Source organism: Gadus chalcogrammus, chromosome 2, assembly GCF_026213295.1.
Source record: "Gadus chalcogrammus isolate NIFS_2021 chromosome 2, NIFS_Gcha_1.0, whole genome shotgun sequence".
In the NCBI taxonomy this organism is placed as follows: Eukaryota; Metazoa; Chordata; class Actinopteri; order Gadiformes; family Gadidae; genus Gadus; species Gadus chalcogrammus.
Window position 1 is genome coordinate 13,340,034 of NC_079413.1, and position 593 is coordinate 13,340,626.

A 593-nucleotide genomic window follows, 5' to 3' on the forward strand; every position below is an offset into this window, starting at 1 on the left:
AAGACTGAGAACATTAAAAGTATTGCTAAGGGTATTTTTGTTTCATTTAAATGTCATTGTGTAACTTCTCAGACCTGCTCCATATAAGTGAGTTTGGGTTTTAGTTTTTAACTGGCGGCAAACCAAAAATCCCCTATCTGTGGTTTTCGATGTCTGTTAATTTAATTATCCTATAATTGGATTACTTACCTGTCTACGCCTTCGTACCTACCTGACTACCTGGGCACCCTCTGCCTGTGCACACCAGACTCTTCCACAAAGCTAGACAGAACTATTTCTAAAGACCTATTTCTCACTTGTTTTGGGGATTGGCTTTGGTAGGAGGCCTGAAAGGAGAGGTGGGATGTTTTTGGTTGTATACTTTCAAAATCTAGCTTACTCTGGCTGGTTTCTCCAATGGCCAACATTAGCTTTAACGCCAGAGGGGCAAAATAATAAAAAAGAGCGGACAAAATTTGCCCCTGCAAAATTAAAAGCATCGACCAATTACAAGTTTCAAGTTTTAAGGTAGAGGATCTAAGGGCCATGCGTATGCCTGAGTGCATGTCTGTGTTTGTCTGGGAGTGTGAGCGGGTGTTAATACATTCCAACGT